Here is an 18,984-nt window from a genome sequence, read left to right as displayed (position 1 = left end):
CTAGGAAACAGACTGAGAAACCAGAATAAAAGTTTCTCCTGCAACCTGTTCCCTTTGTGCTAGATGAACGAACGTCTCTCCACATGCTCAGTTCTGAGAGATAAGTGTGTGTGAAAGCCGTCCTTCATCTAGCTTTTTGGGAACATAAAGTTTCTTTTCATTTATAAACTCCACTCCATACATATATATGGGGAGGTACTAGCTCCAACCAGGTTTTACAGTGAAAACTGCAGGAACTTCAAACCGGCACTAGGAAACAGACTGAGAAACCAGAGTAAAAGTTTCTCCTGCAACCTGTTCCCTTTGTGCTAGATGAACGAACGTCTCTTCACATGCTCAGTTCTGAGAGATAAGTGTGTGTGAAAGCCGTCCTTCACTTTTCTTGTTGGGAACACAAAGTTACTTTTCAGTTGAAAACTCCACTCCATACATATATATGGGGAGGTACTAGCTCCAACTCGCTTTTACAGTGAAAACTCCTGGAACTTCAAACCGGCACTAGGAAACAGACTGAGAAACCAGAGTAAAAGTTTCTCCTGCAACCCGTTCCCTTTGTGCTAGATGAACGAACGTCTCTCCACATGCTCAGTTCTGAGAGATAAGTGTGTGTGAAAGCCGTCCTTCACCTAGCTTGTTGGGAACACAAAGTTTCTTTTCAGTTGCAAACTCCACTCCATAGATATACATGGGGAGGTACTAGCTCCAACTAGGTTTTACAGTGAAAACTGCAGGAACTTCAAACCGGCACTAGGAAACAGACTGAGAAACCAGAGTAAAAGTTTCTCCTGCAACCTGTTCCCTTTGTGCTAGATGAACGAAAGTCTCTTCACATGCTCAGTTCTGAGAGATGTGTGTGTGTGAAAGCCGTCCTTCACCTAGCTTTTTGGGAACATTAAGATTCTTTTCATTTGTAAACTCCACTCCATACATATATATGGGGAGGTACTAGCTCCAAATCGGTTTTACAGTGAAAACTGCAGGAACTTCATACCGGCACTAGGAAACAGACTGAGAAACCAGAGTAAAAGTTTCTCCTGCAAAACTTTCCCTTTGTGCTAGATGAACGAACGTCTCTCCACATGCTCAGTTCTGAGAGATAAGTGTGTGTGAAAGCCGTCCTTCACCTAGCTTGTTGGGAACACAAAGTTTCTTTTCAGTTGCAAACTCCACTCCATACATATATATGGGGAGGTACTAGCTCCAACTCGGTTTTACAGTGAAAACTGCTGGAACTTCAAACCGGCACTAGGAAACAGACTGAGAAACCAGAGTAAAAGTTTCTCCTGCAACCCGTTCCCTTTGTGCTACATGAACGAACGTCTCTCTACATGCTCAGTTCTGAGAGATAAGTGTGTGTGAAAGCCGTCCTTCACCTAGCTTGTTGGGAACACAAAGTTTCTTTTCAGTTGCAAACTCCACTCCATACATATATATGGGGAGGTAGTAGCTCCAAATCGGTTTTACAGTGAAAAGTGCAGGAAATTCAAACCGGCACTAGGAAACAGACTGAGAAACCAGAGTAAAAGTTTCTCCTGCAACCCGTTCCCTTTCTGCTAGATGAACGAACGTCTCTCCACATGCTCAGTTCTGAGAGATAAGTGTGTGTGAAAGCCGTCCTTCACCTAGATTGTTGGGAACACAAAGTTTCTTTTCAGTTGCAAACTCCACTCCATACATATATATGGGGATGTACAAGCTCCAACTCGGTTTTACAGTGAAAACTGCTGGAACATCAAACCGGCACTAGGAAACACACTGAGAAACCAGAGTAAAAGTTTCTCCTGCAACCCGTTCCCTTTGTGCTAGATGAACGAACGTCTCTCCACATGCTCATTTCTGAGAGATAAGTGTGTGTGAAAGCCGTCCTTCACCTTGCTTGTTGGGAAAACAAAGTTTCTTTTCAGTTGCAAACTCCACTCCATACATATATATGGGGAGGTACTAGCTCCAAATCGGTTTTACAGTGAAAACTGCAGCAACTTCAAACCGGCACTAGGAAACAGACTGAGAAACCAGTGTAAAAGTTTTTCCTGCAACCCGTTCCCTTTGTGCTAGATGAACGAACGTCTCTCCACATGCTCAGTTCTGAGAGATAAGTGTGTGTGAAAGCCGTCCTTCACCTAGCTTGTTGGGAACACAAAGTTTCTTTTCAGTTGCAAACTCCACTCCATACATATATATGGGGTGGTACTAGCTCCAACTCGGTTTTACAGTGAAAACTGCTGGAACTTCAACCCGGCGCTAGAAAACAGACTGAGAATCCAGAGTAAAAGTTTCTCCTGCAAACCGTTCCCTTAGTGCTACATGAACGAACGTCTCTCTACATGCTCAGTTCTGAGAGATAAGTGTGTGTGAAAGCCGTCCTTCACCTAGCTTGTTGGGAACACAAAGTTTCTTTTCAGTTGCAAACTCCACTCCATACATATATATGGGGAGGTACTAGCTCCAACCAGGTTTTACAGTGAAAACTGCAGGAAATTCAAACCGGCACTAGGAAACAGACTGAGAAACCAGAATAAAAGTTTCTCCTGCAACCTGTTCCCTTTGTGCTAGATGAACGAACGTCTCTCCACATGCTCAGTTCTGAGAGATAAGTGTGTGTGAAAGCCGTCCTTCATCTAGCTTTTCGGGAACATAAAGTTTCTTTTCATTTATAAACTCCACTCCATACATATATATGGGGAGGTACTAGCTCCAACCAGGTTTTACAGTGAAAACTGCAGGAACTTCAAACCGGCACTAGGAAACAGACTGAGAAACCAGAGTAAAAGTTTCTCCTGCAACCCGTTCCCTTTGTGCTACATGAACGAACGTCTCTCCACATGCTCAGTTCTGAGAGATAAGTGTGTGTGAAAGCCGTCCTTCACCTAGCTTGTTGGGAACACAAAGTTTCTTTTCAGTTGCAAAATCCACTCCATACATATATATGGGGAGGTACTAGCTCCAAATCGGTTTTACAGTGAAAACTGCAGGAACTTCAAACCGGCACTAGGAAACAGACTGAGAAACCAGAGTAAAAGTTTCTCCTGCAACCCGTTCCCTTTGTGCTAGATGAACGAACGTCTCTCCACATGCTCAGTTCTGAGAGATAAGTGTGTGTGAAAGCCGTCCTTCACCTAGCTTGTTGGGAACACAAAGTTTCTTTTCAGTTGCAAACTCCACTCCATACATATATATGGGGAGGTACTAGCTCCAAATCGGTTTTACAGTGAAAACTGCAGGAACTTCAACCGGCACTAGGAAACAGACTGAGAAACCAGAGTAAAAGTTTCTGCTGCAACCCGTTCCCTTTCTGCTAGATGAACGAACGTCTCTCCACATGCTCAGTTCTGAGAGATAAGTGTGTGTGAAAGCCGTCCTTCACATAGCTTGTTGGGAACACAAAGTTTCTTTTCAGTTGCAAACTCCACTCCATACATATACATGGGGAGGTACTAGCTCCAACCAGGTTTTACAGTGAAAACTGCAGGAACTTCAAACCGGCACTAGGAAACAGACTGAGAAACCAGAGTAAAAGTTTCTCCTGCAACCTGTTCCCTTTGTGATAGATGAACGAACGTCTCTTCACATGCTCAGTTCTGAGAGATGTGTGTGTGTGAAAGCCGTCCTTCACCTAGCTTTTTGGGAACATTAAGATTCTTTTCATTTGTAAACTCCACTCCATACATATATATGGGGAGGTACTAGCTCCAAATCGGTTTTACAGTGAAAACTGCAGGAACTTCATACCGGCACTAGGAAACAGACTGAGAAACCAGAGTAAAAGTTTCTCCTGCAAAACTTTCCCTTTGTGCTAGATGAACGAACGTCTCTCCACATGCTCAGTTCTGAGAGATAATTGTGTGTGAAAGCCGTCCTTCAACTAGCTTGTTGGGAACACAAAGTTTCTTTTCAGTTGCAATCTCCACTCCATACATATATATGGGGAGGTACTAGCTCCAACTCGGTTTTACAGTGAAAACTGCTGGAACATCAAACCGGCACTAGGAAACAGACTGAGATACCAGAGTAAAAGTTTCTCCTGCAACCCGTTCTCTTTCTGCTAGATGAACGAACGTCTCTCCACATGCTCAGTTCTGAGAGATAAGTGTGTGTGAAAGCCGTCCTTCACCTAGCTTGTTGGGAACACAAAGTTTCTTTTCAGTTGCAAACTCCACTCCATACATATACATGGGGAGGTACTAGCTCCAACCAGGTTTACAGTGAAAACTGCAGGAACTTCAAACCGGCACTAGGAAAAAGACTGAGAAACCAGAGTAAAAGTTTCTCCTGCAACCTGTTCCCTTTGTGCTAGATGAACGAACGTCTCTTCACATGCTCAGTTCTGAGAGATGTGTGTGTGTGAAAGCCGTCCTTCACCTAGCTTTTTGGGAACATTAAGATTCTTTTCATTTGTAAACTCCACTCCATTCATATATATGGGGAGGTACTAGCTCCAAATCGGTTTTACAGTGAAAACTGCAGGAACTTCATACCGGCACTAGGAAACAGACTGAGAAACCAGAGTAAAAGTTTCTCCTGCAAAACTTTCCCTTTGTGCTAGATGAACGAACGTCTCTCCACATGCTCAGTTCTGAGAGATAATTGTGTGTGAAAGCCGTCCTTCACCTAGCTTGTTGGGAACACAAAGTTTCTTTTCAGTTGCAATCTCCACTCCATACATATATATGGGGAGGTACTAGCTCCAACTCGGTTTTACAGTGAAAACTGCTGGAACTTCAAACCGGCACTAGGAAACAGACTGAGAAACCAGAGTAAAAGTTTCTCCTGCAACCCGTTCCCTTTGTGCTACATGAACGAACGTCTCTCTACATGCTCAGTTCTGAGAGATAAGTGTGTGTGAAAGCCGTCCTTCACCTAGCTTGTTGGGAACACAAAGTTTCTTTTCAGTTGCAAACTCCACTCCATACATATATATGGGGAGGTTGTAGCTCCAAATCGGTTTTACAGTGAAAAGTGCAGGAAATTCAAACCGGCACTAGGAAAAAGACTGAGAAACCAGAGTAAAAGTTCCTCCTGCAACCCGTTCCCTTTCTGCTAGATGAACGAACGTCTCTCCACATGCTCAGTTCTGAGAGATAAGTGTGTGTGAAAGCCGTCCTTCACCTAGATTGTTGGGAACACAAAGTTTCTTTTCAGTTGCAAACTCCACTCCATACATATATATGGGGAGGTACAAGCTCCAACTCGGTTTTACAGTGAAAACTGCTGGAACTTCAAACCGGCACTAGGAAACAGACTGAGAAACCAGAGTAAAAGTTTCTCCTGCAACCCGTTCCCTTTGTGCTAGATGAACGAACGTCTCTCCACATGCTCATTTCTGAGAGATAAGTGTGTGTGAAAGCTGTCCTTCAACTTGCTTGTTGGGAAAACAAAGTTTCTTTTCAGTTGCAAACTCCACTCCATACATATATATGGGGAGGTACTAGCTCCAAAACGGTTTTACAGTGAAAACTGCAGCAACTTCAAACCGGCACTAGGAAACAGACTGAGAAACCAGAGTAAAAGTTTTTCCTGCAACCCGTTCCCTTTCTGCTAGATGAACGAACGTCTCTCCACATGCTCAGTTCTGAGAGATAAGTGTGTGTGAAAGCCGTCCTTCACCTAGCTTGTTGGGAACACAAAGTTTCTTTTCAGTTGCAAACTCCACTCCATACATATATATGGGGAGATACTAGCTCCAACCAGGTTTTACAGTGAAAACTGCAGGAACTTCAAACCGGCACTAATAAACAGACTGAGAAACCAGAGTAAAAGTTTCTCCTGCAACCTGTTCCCTTTGTGCTAGATGAACGAAAGTCTCTCTAAATGCTCAGTTCTGAGAGATGTGTGTGTGTGAAAGCCGTCCTTCACCTAGCTTTTTGGGAACATAAAGTTTCTTTTCATTTGTAAACTCCACTCCATACATATATATGGGGAGGTGCTAGCTCCAACTCGGTTTTACAGTGAAAACTGCTGGAACTTCAAACCGGCACTAGGAAAAAGACTGAGAAACCAGAGTAAAATTTTCCCCTGCAACCCGTTCCATTTGTGCTAGATGAACGAACGTCTCTCCACATGCTCAGTTCTGAGAGATAAGTGTGTGTGAAAGCTGTTCTTCAACTAGCTTGTTGGGAACACAAAGTTTCTTTTCAGTTGCAAACTCCACTCCATACATATATATGGGGAGGTACTAGCTCCAAATCGGTTTTACAGTGAAAAGTGCTGGAACTTCAAACCGGCACTAGGAAACAGACTGAGAAACCAGAGTAAAAGTTTCTCCTGCAACCCGTTACCTTTGTGCTACATGAACGAACGTCTCTCCACATGCTCAGTTCTGAGAGATAAGTGTGTGTGAAAGCCGTCCTTCACCTAGCTTGTTGGGAACACAAAGTTACTTTTCAGTTGCAAACTCCACTCCATACATATATATGGGGAGGTACTAGCTCCAACTCGTTTTTACAGTGAAAACTGCTGGAACTTCAAACCGGCACTAGGAAACAGACTGAGAAACCAGAGTAAAAGTTTCTCCTGCAACCCGTTCCCTTTGTGCTAGATGAACGAACGTCTCTCCACATGCTCAGTTCTGAGAGATAAGTGTGTGTGAAAGCCGTCCTTCACCTAGCTTGTTGGGAACACAAAGTTTCTTTTCAGTTGCAAACTCCACTCCATACATATATATGGGGAGGTACTAGCTCCAACTCGGTTTTACAGTGAAAACTGCAGGAACTTCAAACCGGCACTAGGAAACAGACTGAGAAACCAGATTAAAGGTGTCTCCTGCAACCCGTTCCCTTTGTGCTACATGAACGAACGTCTCTCCACATGCTCAGTTCTGAGAGATAAGTGTGTGTGAAAGCCGTCCTTCACCTAGCTTGTTGGGAACACAAAGTTTCTTTTCAGTTGCAAAATCCACTCCATACATATATATGGGGAGGTACTAGCTCCAGCTCGGTTTTACAGTGAAAACTGCAGGAACTTCAAACCGGCACTAGGAAACAGACTGAGAAACCAGAGTAAAAGTTTCTCCTGCAACCCTTTCCCTTTGTGCTATATGAACGAACGTCTCCCCACATGCTCAGTTCTGAGAGATAAGTGTGTGTGAAAGCCGTCCTTCACCTAGCTTGTTGGGAACACAAAGTTTCTTTTCAGTTGCAAACTCCACTCCATACATATACATGGGGAGGTACTAGCTGCAACTCGGTTTTACAGTGAAAACTGCTGGAACTTCAAACCGGCTCTAGGAAACAGACTGAGAAACCAGAGTAAAAGTTTCTCCTGCAACCCGTTCCCTTTGTGCTAGATGAACGGAAGTCTCTCCACATGCTCAGTTCTGAGAGATAAGTGTGTGTGAAAGCCGTCCTTCACCTAGCTTGTTGGGAACACAAAGTTTCTTTTCAGTTGCAAACTCCACTCCATACATATATATGGGGAGGTACTAGCTCCAACCAGGTTTTACAGTGAAAACTGCAGGAACTTCAAACCGGCACTAGGAAACAGACTGAGAAACCAGAGTAAAAGTTTCTCCTGCAACCCGTTCCCTTTGTGCTACATGAACGAACGTCTCTCCACATGCTCAGTTCTGAGAGATAAGTGTGAGTGAAAGCCGTCCTTCACCTAGCTTGTTGGGAACACAAAGTTTCTTTTCATTAGCAAACTCCACTCCATAAATATACATGGGGAGGTACTAGCTCCAACCAGGTTTTACAGTGAAAACTGCAGGAAATTCAAACCGGCACTAGGAAACAGACTGAGAAACCAGAGTAAAAGTTTCTCCTGCAACCTGTTCACTTTCTGCTAGAAGAACGAACGTCTCTTCACATGCTCAGTTCTGAGAGATGTGTGTGTGTGAAAGACGTCCTTCACCTAGCTTTTTGGGAACATAAAGTTTCTTTTCATTTGTAAACTCCACTCCATACATATATATGGGGAGGTACTATCTCCAAATCGGTTTTACAGTGAAAACTGCAGGAACTTCAAACCGGCACTAGGAAACAGACTGAGAAACCAGAGTAAAAGTTTCTCCTGCAACCCGTTCCCTTTCTGCTAGATGAACGAACGTCTCTCCACATGCTCAGTTCTGAGAGATAAGTGTGTGTGAATGCCGTCCTTCACCTAGCTTGTTGGGAACACAAAGTTTCTTTTCAGTTGCAAACTCCACTCCATACATATATATGCGGAGGTACTAGCTCCAACCAGGTTTTACAGTGAAAACTGCAGGAACTTCAAACCGGCACTAGGAAACAGACTGAGAAACCAGAGTAAAAGTTTCTCCTGCAACCCGTTCCCTTTGTGCTAGATGAACGAACGTCTCTCCACATGCTCAGTTCTGAGAGATAAGTGTGTGTCAAAGCCGACTTTCACTTACCTTGTTGGGAACACAAAGTTTCTTTTAAGTTGCAAATTCCACTCCATACATATATATGGGGAGGTACTAGCTCCAACTCTGTTTTACAGTGAAAACTGCTGGAACTTCAAACCGGCACTAGGAAACAGACTGAGAAACCATAGTAATAGTTTCTCCTGCAACCCGTTCCTTTTGTGCTAGAAGAACGAACGGCTCTCCACATGCTCAGTTCTGAGAGATAAGTGTGTGTGAAAGCCGTCCTTCAGCTTGCTTGTTGGGAACAGATAGTTTCTTTTCAGTTGCAAACTCCACTCCATACATATATATGGGGAGGTACTAGCTCCAACCAGGTTTTACAGTGAAAACTGCAGGAACTTCAAACCGGAACTAGGAAACAGACTGAGAAACCAGAGTAAAAGTTTCTCCTGCAACCCGTTCCCTTTGTGCTAGATGAACGAACGTCTCTCCACATGCTCAGTTCTGAGAGATAAGTGTGTGTGAAAGCCGTCCTTCACCTAGCTTGTTGGGAACACAAAGTTTCTTTTAAGTTGCAAACTCCACTCCATACATATATATGGGGAGGTACTAGCTCCAACCAGGTTTTACAGTGAAAACTGCAGGAACTTCAAACCGGCACTAGGAAACAGACTGAGAAACCAGAGTAAAAGTTTCTCCTGCAACCCGTTCCCTTTGTGCTAGATGAACGAACGTCTCTCCACATGCTCAGTTCTGAGAGATAAGTGTGTGTGAAAGCCGTCCTTCACCTAGCTTGTTGGGAACACAAAGTTTCTTTTCAGTTGCAAACTCCACTCCATAAATATACATGGGGAGGTTCTAGCTCCAACCACGTTTTACAGTGAAATCTGCAGGAACTTCAAACCGGCACTAGGAAACAGACTGAGAAACCAGAGTAAAAGTTTCTCCTGCAACTTGTTCCCTTTGTGCTAGATGAACGAACGTCTCTTCACATGCTCAGTTCTGAGAGATGTGTGTGTGTGAAAGCCGTCCTTCACCTAGCTTTCTGGGAACATAAAGTTTCTTTTCATTTGTAAACTCCACTCCATACATATATATGGGGAGGTACTATCTCCATATCGGTTTTACAGTGAAAAGTGCAGGAACTTCAAACCGGCACTAGGAAACAGACTGAGAAACCAGAGTAAAAGTTTCTCCTGCATCCCGTTCCCTTTCTGCTAGATGAACGAAAGTCTCTCCACATGCTCAGTTCTGAGAGATAAGTGTGTGTGAAAGCCGTCCTTCACCTAGCTTGTTGGGAACACAAAGTTTCTTTTCAGTTGCAAACTCCACTCCATACATATATATGGGGAGGTACTAGCTCCAACCAGGTTTTACAGTGAAAACTGCAGGAACTTCAAACCGGCACTAGGAAACAGACTGAGAAATCAGAGTAAAAGTTTCTCCTGCAACCTGTTCACTTTCTGCTAGAAGAACGAACGTCTCTTCACATGCTCAGTTCTGAGAGATGTGTGTGTGTGAAAGACGTCCTTCACCTAGCTTTTTGGGAACATAAAGTTTCTTTTCATGTGTAAACTCCACTCCATACATATATATGGGGAGGTACTATCTCCAAATCGGTTTTACAGTGAAAACTGCAGGAACTTCAAACCGGCACTAGGAAACAGACTGAGAAACCAGAGTAAAAGTTTCTCCTGCAACCCGTTCCCTTTCTGCTAGATGAACGAACGTCTCTCCACATGCTCAGTTCTGAGAGATAAGTGTGTGTGAATGCCGTCCTTCACCTAGCTTGTTGGGAACACAAAGTTTCTTTTCAGTTGCAAACTCCACTCCATACATATATATGGGGAGGTACTAGCTCCAACCAGGTTTTACAGTGAAAACTGCAGGAACTTCAAACCGGAACTAGGAAACAGACTGAGAAACCAGAGTAAAAGTTTCTCCTGCAACCCGTTCCCTTTGTGCTAGATGAACGAACGTCTCTCCACATGCTCAGTTCTGAGAGATAAGTGTGTGTGAAAGCCGTCCTTCACCTAGCTTGTTGGGAACACAAAGTTTCTTTTAAGTTGCAAACTCCACTCCATACATATATATGGGGAGGTACTAGCTGCAACCAGGTTTTACAGTGAAAACTGCAGGAACTTCAAACCGGCACTAGGAAACAGACTGAGAAACCAGAGTAAAAGTTTCTCCTGCAACCCGTTCCCTTTGTGCTAGATGAACGAACGTCTCTCCACATGCTCAGTTCTGAGAGATAAGTGTGTGTGAAAGCCGTCCTTCACCTAGCTTGTTGGGAACACAAAGTTTCTTTTCAGTTGCAAACTCCACTCCATAAATATACATGGGGAGGTTCTAGCTCCAACCACGTTTTACAGTGAAATCTGCAGGAACTTCAAACCGGCACTAGGAAACAGACTGAGAAACCAGAGTAAAAGTTTCTCCTGCAACTTGTTCCCTTTGTGCTAGATGAACGAACGTCTCTTCACATGCTCAGTTCTGAGAGATGTGTGTGTGTGAAAGCCGTCCTTCACCTAGCTTTCTGGGAACATAAAGTTTCTTTTCATTTGTAAACTCCACTCCATACATATATATGGGGAGGTACTATCTCCATATCGGTTTTACAGTGAAAAGTGCAGGAACTTCAAACCGGCACTAGGAAACAGACTGAGAAACCAGAGTAAAAGTTTCTCCTGCATCCCGTTCCCTTTCTGCTAGATGAACGAAAGTCTCTCCACATGCTCAGTTCTGAGAGATAAGTGTGTGTGAAAGCCGTCCTTCACCTAGCTTGTTGGGAACACAAAGTTTCTTTTCAGTTGCAAACTCCACTCCATACATATATATGGGGAGGTACTAGCTCCAACCAGGTTTTACAGTGAAAACTGCAGGAACTTCAAACCGGCACTAGGAAACAGACTGAGAAACCAGAGTAAAAGTTTCTCCTGCAACCCGTTCCCTTTGTGCTACATGAAAGAACGTCTCTCCACATGCTCAGTTCTGAGAGATAAGTGTGTGTGAAAGCCGTCCTTCACCTAGCTTGTTGGGAAAACAAAGTTTCTTTTCATTTGCAAACTCCACTCCATAAATATACATGGGGAGGTTCTAGCTCCAACCAGGTTTTACAGTGAAAACTGCAGGAACTTCAAACCGGCACTAGGAAACAGACTGAGAAACCAGAGTAAAAGTTTCTCCTGCAACCCGTTCCCTTTCTGCTAGATGAACGAACGTCTCTCCACATGCTCAGTTCTGAGAGATAAGTGTGTGTGAATGCCGTCCTTCACCTAGCTTGTTGGGAACACAAAGTTTCTTTTCAGTTGCAAACTCCACTCCATACATATATATGCGGAGGTACTAGCTGCAACCAGGTTTTACAGTGAAAACTGCAGGAACTTCAAACCGGCACTAGGAAACAGACTGAGAAACCAGAGTAAAAGTTTCTCCTGCAACCCGTTCCCTTTGTGCTAGATGAATGAACGTCTCTCCACATGCTCAGTTCTGAGAGATAAGTGTGTGTGAAAGCCGTCCTTCACCTAGCTTGTTGGGAACACAAAGTTTCTTTTCAGTTGCAAACTCCACTCCATACATATATATGGGGAGGTACTAGCTCCAACTCTGTTTTACAGTGAAAACTGCTGGAACTTCAAACCGGCACTAGGAAACAGACTGAGAAACCAGAGTAAAAGTTTCTCCTGCAACCCGTTCCCTTTGTGCTAGATGAACGAACGGCTCTCCACATGCTCAGTTCTGAGAGATGTGTGTGTGTGAAAGCCGTCCTTCACCTAGCTTGTTGGGAACACAAAGTTTCTTTTCAGTTGCAAACTCCACTCCATACATATATATGCGAAGGTACTAGCTCCAAATCGGTTTTACAGTGAAAACTGAAGGAACTTCAAACCGGAACTAGGAAACAGACTGAGAAACCAGAGTAAAAGTTTCTCCTGCAACCCGTTCCCTTTGTGCTAGATGAACGAACGTCTCTCCACATGCTCAGTTCTGAGAGATAAGTGTGTGTGAAAGCCGTCCTTCACCTAGCTTGTTGGGAACACAAAGTTTCTTTTCAGTTGCAAACTCCACTCCATACATATATATGGGGAGGTACTAGCTCCAACCAGGTTTTACAGTGAAAACTGCAGGAACTTCAAACCGGCACTAGGAAACAGACTGAGAAACCAGAGTAAAAGTTTCTCCTGCAACCCGTTCCCTTTGTGCTAGATGAACGAACGTCTCTCCACATGCTCAGTTCTGAGAGATAAGTGTGTGTGAAAGCCGTCCTTCACATAGCTTGTTGGGAACACAAAGTTTCTTTTCAGTTGCAAACTCCACTCCATACATATATATGCGGAGGTACTAGCTCCAAATCGGTTTTACAGTGAAAACTGCAGGAACTTCAAACCGGCACTAGGAAACAGACTGAGAAACCAGAGTAAAAGTTTCTCCTGCAACCCGTTCCCTTTCTGCTAGATGAACGAACGTCTCTCCACATGCTCAGTTCTGAGAGATAAGTGTGTGTGAAAGCCGTCCTTCACCTAGCTTGTTGGGAACACAAAGTTTCTTTTCAGTTGCAAACTATACTCCATAAATATACATGGGGAAGTACTAGCTCCAACCAGGTTTTACAGTGAAATCTGCAGGAACTTCAAACCGGCACTAGGAAACAGACTGAGAAACCAGAGTAAAAGTTTCTCCTGCAACTTGTTCCCTTTGTGCTAGATGAACGAACGTCTCTTCACATGCTCAGTTCTGAGAGATGTGTGTGTGTGAAAGCCGTCCTTCACCTAGCTTTCTGGGAACATAAAGTTTCTTTTCATTTGTAAACTCCACTCCATACATATATATGGGGAGGTACTATCTCCATATCGGTTTTACAGTGAAAAGTGCAGGAACTTCAAACCGGCACTAGGAAACAGACTGAGAAACCAGAGTAAAAGTTTCTCCTGCATCCCGTTCCCTTTCTGCTAGATGAAAGAAAGTCTCTCCACATGCTCAGTTCTGAGAGATAAGTGTGTGTGAAAGCCGTCCTTCACCTAGCTTGTTGGGAACACAAAGTTTCTTTTCAGTTGCAAACTCCACTCCATACATATATATGGGGAGGTACTAGCTCCAACCAGGTTTTACAGTGAAAACTGCAGGAACTACAACCCGGCACTAGGAAACAGACTGAGAAACCAGAGTAAAAGTTTCTCCTGCAACCTGTTCCCTTTGTGCTAGATGAACGAACGTCTCTCCACATGCTCAGTTCTGAGAGATGTGTGTGTGTGAAAGCCGTCCTTCACGTAGCTTTTTGGGAACATCAAGTTTCTTTTCATTTGTAAACTCCACTCCATAGATATATATGGGGAGGTACTAGCTCCAACTCTGTTTTACAGTGAAAACTGCTGGAAATTCAAACCGGCACTAGGAAACAGACTGAGAAACCATAGTAATAGTTTCTCCTGCAACCCGTTCCCTTTGTGCTAGATGAACGAACGTCTCTCCACATGCTCAGTTCTGAGAGATAAGTGTGTGTGAAAGCCGTCCTTCACCTAGCTTGTTGGGAACAGATAGTTTCTTTTCAGCTGCAAACTCCACTCCATACATATATATGGGGAGGTACTAGCTCCAACCAGGTTTTACAGTGAAAACTGCAGGAACTTCAAACCGGCACTAGGAAACAGACTGAGAAACCAGAGTAAAAGTTTCTCCTGCAACCCGTTCCCTTTCTGCTAGATGAACGAACGTCTCTCCACATGCTCAGTTCTGAGAGATAAGTGTGTGTGAAAGCCGTCCTTAACCTAGCTTGTTGGGAACACAAAGTTTCTTTTCAGTTGCAAACTCCACTCCATAAATATACATGGGGAGGTACTAGCTCCAACCAGGTTTTACAGTGAAAACTGCAGGAAATTCAAACCGGCACTAGGAAACAGACTGAGAAACTAGAGTAAAAGTTTCTCCTGCAACCTATTCCCTTTGTGCTAGATGAACGAACGTCTCTTCACATGCTCAGTTCTGAGAGATGTGTGTGTGTGAAAGCCGTCCTTCACCTAGCTTTTGGGAACATAAAGTTTCTTTTCATTGGTAAACTCCACTCCATACATATATATGGGGAGGTACTATCTCCAAATCGGTTTTACAGTGAAAACTCCAGGAACTTCAAACCGGCACTAGGAAACAGACTGAGAAACCAGAGTAAAATTTCTCCTGCAACCCGTTCCCTTTGTGCTAGATGAACGGAAGTCTCTCCACATGCTCAGTTCTGAGAGATAAGTGTGTGTGAAAGCCGTCCTTCACCTAGCTTGTTGGGAACACAAAGTTTCTTTTCAGTTGCAAACTCCACTCCATACATATATATGGGGAGGTACTAGCTCCAACCAGGTTTTACAGTGAAAACTGCAGGAACTTCAAACCGGCACTAGGAAACAGACTGAGAAACCAGAGTAAAAGTTTCTCCTGCAACCCGTTCCCTTTGTGCTACATGAAAGAACGTCTCTCCACATGCTCAGTTCTGAGAGATAAGTGTGTGTGAAAGCCGTCCTTCACCTAGCTTGTTGGGAACACAAAGTTTCTTTTCATTTGCAAACTCCACTCCATAAATATACATGGGGAGGTTCTAGCTCCAACCAGGTTTTACAGTGAAAACTGCAGGAACTTCAAACCGGCACTAGGAAACAGACTGAGAAACCAGAGTAAAAGTTTCTCCTGCAACCCGTTCCCTTTCTGCTAGATGAACGAACGTCTCTCCACATGCTCAGTTCTGAGAGATAAGTGTGTGTGAATGCCGTCCTTCACCTAGCTTGTTGGGAACACAAAGTTTCTTTTCAGTTGCAAACTCCACTCCATACATATATATGCGGAGGTACTAGCTGCAACCAGGTTTTACAGTGAAAACTGCAGGAACTTCAAACCGGCACTAGGAAACAGACTGAGAAACCAGAGTAAAAGTTTCTCCTGCAACCCGTTCCCTTTGTGCTAGATGAATGAACGTCTCTCCACATGCTCAGTTCTGAGAGATAAGTGTGTGTGAAAGCCGTCCTTCACCTAGCTTGTTGGGAACACAAAGTTTCTTTTCAGTTGCAAACTCCACTCCATACATATATATGGGGAGGTACTAGCTCCAACTCTGTTTTACAGTGAAAACTGCTGGAACTTCAAACCGGCACTAGGAAACAGACTGAGAAACCAGAGTAAAAGTTTCTCCTGCAACCCGTTCCCTTTGTGCTAGATGAACGAACGGCTCTCCACATGCTCAGTTCTGAGAGATGTGTGTGTGTGAAAGCCGTCCTTCACCTAGCTTATTGGGAACACAAAGTTTCTTTTCAGTTGCAAACTCCACTCCATACATATATATGCGAAGGTACTAGCTCCAAATCGGTTTTACAGTGAAAACTGAAGGAACTTCAAACCGGAACTAGGAAACAGACTGAGAAACCAGAGTAAAAGTTTCTCCTGCAACCCGTTCCCTTTGTGCTAGATGAACGAACGTCTCTCCACATGCTCAGTTCTGAGAGATAAGTGTGTGTGAAAGCCGTCCTTCACCTAGCTTGTTGGGAACACAAAGTTTCTTTTCAGTTGCAAACTCCACTCCATACATATATATGGGGAGGTACTAGCTCCAACCAGGTTTTACAGTGAAAACTGCAGGAACTTCAAACCGGCACTAGGAAACAGACTGAGAAACCAGAGTAAAAGTTTCTCCTGCAACCCGTTCCCTTTGTGCTAGATGAACGAACGTCTCTCCACATGCTCAGTTCTGAGAGATAAGTGTGTGTGAAAGCCGTCCTTCACATAGCTTGTTGGGAACACAAAGTTTCTTTTCAGTTGCAAACTCCACTCCATACATATATATGCGCAGGTACTAGCTCCAAATCGGTTTTACAGTGAAAACTGCAGGAACTTCAAACCGGCACTAGGAAACAGACTGAGAAACCAGAGTAAAAGTTTCTCCTGCAACCCGTTCCCTTTCTGCTAGATGAACGAACGTCTCTCCACATGCTCAGTTCTGAGAGATTAGTGTGTGTGAAAGCCGTCCTTCACCTAGCTTGTTGGGAACACAAAGTTTCTTTTCAGTTGCAAACTATACTCCATAAATATACATGGGGAGGTACTAGCTCCAACCAGGTTTTACAGTGAAATCTGCAGGAACTTCAAACCGGCACTAGGAAACAGACTGAGAAACCAGAGTAAAAGTTTCTCCTGCAACTTGTTCCCTTTGTGCTAGATGAACGAACGTCTCTTCACATGCTCAGTTCTGAGAGATGTGTGTGTGTGAAAGCCGTCCTTCACCTAGCTTTCTGGGAACATAAAGTTTCTTTTCATTTGTAAACTCCACTCCATACATATATATGGGGAGGTACTATCTCCATATCGGTTTTACAGTGAAAAGTGCAGGAACTTCAAACCGGCACTAGGAAACAGACTGAGAAACCAGAGTAAAAGTTTCTCCTGCATCCCGTTCCCTTTCTGCTAGATGAAAGAAAGTCTCTCCACATGCTCAGTTCTGAGAGATAAGTGTGTGTGAAAGCCGTCCTTCACCTAGCTTGTTGGGAACACAAAGTTTCTTTTCAGTTGCAAACTCCACTCCATACATATATATGGGGAGGTACTAGCTCCAACCAGGTTTTACAGTGAAAACTGCAGGAACTACAACCCGGCACTAGGAAACAGACTGAGAAACCAGAGTAAAAGTTTCTCCTGCAACCTGTTCCCTTTGTGCTAGATGAACGAACGTCTCTCCACATGCTCAGTTCTGAGAGATGTGTGTGTGTGAAAGCCGTCCTTCACGTAGCTTTTTGGGAACATCAAGTTTCTTTTCATTTGTAAACTCCACTCCATAGATATATATGGGGAGGTACTAGCTCCAACTCTGTTTTACAGTGAAAACTGCTGGAAATTCAAACCGGCACTAGGAAACAGACTGAGAAACCATAGTAATAGTTTCTCCTGCAACCCGTTCCCTTTGTGCTAGATGAACGAACGTCTCTCCACATGCTCAGTTCTGAGAGATAAGTGTGTGTGAAAGCCGTCCTTCACCTAGCTTGTTGGGAACAGATAGTTTCTTTTCAGCTGCAAACTCCACTCCATACATATATATGGGGAGGTACTAGCTCCAACCAGGTTTTACAGTGAAAACTGCAGGAACTTCAAACCGGCACTAGGAAACAGACTGAGAAACCAGAGTAAAAGTTTCTCCTGCAACCCGTTCCCTTTCTGCTAGATGAACGAACGTCTCTCCACATGCTCAGTTCTGAGAGATAAGTGTGTGTGAAAGCCGTCCTTAACCTAGCTTGTTGGGAACACAAAGTTTCTTTTCAGTTGCAAACTCCACTCCATAAATATACATGGGGAGGTACTAGCTCCAACCAGGTTTTACAGTGAAAACTGCAGGAACTTCAAACCGGCACTAGGAAACAGACTGAGAAACTAGAGTAAAAGTTTCTCCTGCAACCTATTCCCTTTGTGCTAGATGAACGAACGTCTCTTCACATGCTCAGTTCTGAGAGATGTGTGTGTGTGAAAGCCGTCCTTCACCTAGCTTTTGGGAACATAAAGTTTCTTTTCATTGGTAAACTCCACTCCATACATATATATGGGAGGTACTATCTCCAAATCGGTTTTACAGTGAAAACTCCAGGAACTTCAAACCGGCACTAGGAAACAGACTGAGAAACCAGAGTAAAATTTCTCCTGCAACCCGTTCCCTTTCTGCTAGATGAACGAACGTCTCTCCACATGCTCAGTTCTGAGAGATAATTGTGTGTGAAAGCCGTCCTTCACCTAGCTTGTTGGGAACACAAAGTTTCTTTTCAGTTGCAAACTCCACTCCATACATATATATGCGGAGGTACTAGCTCCAACCAGGTTTTACAGTGAAAACTGCAGGAACTTCAACCCGGCACTAGGAAACAGACTGAGAAACCAGAGTAAAAGTTTCTCCTGCAACCTGTTCCCTTTGTGCTAGATGAACGAACGTCTCTCCACATGCTCAGTTCTGAGAGATGTGTGTGTGTGAAAGCCGTCCTTCACCTAGCTTTTTGGGAACATCAAGTTTCTTTTCATTTGTAAACTCCACTCCATACATATGTATGGGGAGGTACTAGCTCCAACTCGGTTTTACAGTGAAAACTGCTGGAACTTCAAACCGGCACTAGGAAACAGACTGAGAAACCAGAGTAAAAGTTTCTCCTGCAACTAGTTCCCTTTCTGCTAGATGAACGAACGTCTCTTCACATGCTCAGTTCTGAGAGATGTGTGTGTGTGAAAGCCGTCCTTCACCTAGCTTTCTGGGAACATAAAGTTTCTTTTCATTTGTAAACTCCACTCCATATATATATATGGGGAGGTACTATCTCCATATCGGTTTTACAGTGAAAAGTGCAGGAACTTCAAACCGGCACTAGGAAACAGACTGAGAAACCAGAGTAAAAGTTTCTCCTGCATCCCGTTCCCTTTCTGCTAGATGAACGAAAGTCTCTCCACATGCTCAGTTCTGAGAGATAAGTGTGTGTGAAAGCCGTCCTTCACCTAGCTTGTTGGGAACACAAAGTTTCTTTTCAGTTGCAAACTCCACTCCATACATATATATGGGGAGGTACTAGCTCCAACCAGGTTTTACAGTGAAAACTGCAGGAACTACAACCCGGCACTAGGAAACAGACTGAGAAACCAGAGTAAAAGTTTCTCCTGCAACCTGTTCCCTTTGTGCTAGATGA

Source organism: Camelus dromedarius, unplaced genomic scaffold (genome assembly GCF_036321535.1).
Source record: "Camelus dromedarius isolate mCamDro1 unplaced genomic scaffold, mCamDro1.pat HAP1_SCAFFOLD_200, whole genome shotgun sequence".
Taxonomy (NCBI): domain Eukaryota; kingdom Metazoa; phylum Chordata; class Mammalia; order Artiodactyla; family Camelidae; genus Camelus; species Camelus dromedarius.
Note: the sequence above shows the minus strand (reverse complement) of the source record.